The sequence below is a fragment of the Lathyrus oleraceus genome, chromosome 2, assembly GCF_024323335.1.
Source record: "Lathyrus oleraceus cultivar Zhongwan6 chromosome 2, CAAS_Psat_ZW6_1.0, whole genome shotgun sequence".
NCBI lineage: Eukaryota > Viridiplantae > Streptophyta > Magnoliopsida > Fabales > Fabaceae > Lathyrus > Lathyrus oleraceus.
Genome location: NC_066580.1, coordinates 258480650 through 258481779, shown reverse-complemented (window position 1 = coordinate 258481779; position 1130 = coordinate 258480650).

The following is a 1130-nucleotide window of genomic DNA, read 5'->3' as shown; positions in this document are numbered from 1 at the left end:
TGCTGAAGGCAAACCATTATGCTACTATGTTATAAACAGTGGCATGGTGGAGAAACAAAAAGCTATGTTTGAAAGGCCTAGTCCAGGAATGATGTATCATTTGAAGCCATTGTTCATAAGGGCAAACATATACATAATAGGAGTGAACAAAGTGTTCGTAGACGGAGGAGCAGCTGTCAATTTGATGCCTCACACTTTGTTTAAGCAAATGGGGAAATATGATGCTGACCTCCCATAATACAACATGGTTTTATCCAACCATGAGAGAAAAACCAGTATCATTCTAATGGTTATCCAAGTCGATCTAGACGTTGGTACAACCACGCGATCGACGCTCTTCATTGTGATAAACTCCAGAGCGAATTTCAACCTGCTCTTAGGACGGGAATGGATTCATGGAATAATGGCAGTGCCATCGACTATACACCAAAGATTAATCATCTGGAGAAAGGATGGCATTGTTGAGAACATCAAAGTTGACTAAAGTTATTACAGGATCGATGAGGCTAAAGGCGCGAAGAACTCTTTCAACCAACATTTGGAAAACATCGCGCCTTATGATGACGAATCAGGATCCTACACTTCGGTCAACACAGGTCGTGTCCTATTGTACCGATAAATTTGTGACCATCAAGCTATGGATAAACTTGACGTCAGTAAAACCAGAGTCTCCACCGCGCTTTTTTTTTGTTTCCAAAGGAAAAGGGAAAAGTACGAACAAAACCCGAAGATAAGAAGTTTTCAAATAAAAACTAATAAAATGCCAGAGATTATAGGTAAGGGGGTTGGTTACACAGAGGGAAGGTGTTAGCACCCAAAGTGTCATAGGGAGCCCTTTTTTGTGTGCATATGTTTTTGGTGTAAATGATGCTTGATAAAATATAGAGTGAGAGGATGAGAAAAGAATTCATTGATTATATTTTTATGTTTGACAAGAACTTCGGTATTATGCCTACGTACTAACATGAAAATGAGATATCAAAACCCCGTAGTTCGTGGTAAAAATTTCAAAGAAGATAGTGAATTGAATTTAACAAAAGTTTAACAAGAAAAGGCACAAAAGGCCAAATACTTGAATGGGATTGTTAGTTCTTTTTGTCTTTTGAAATTTAAGTCAATATGGTTAAGTT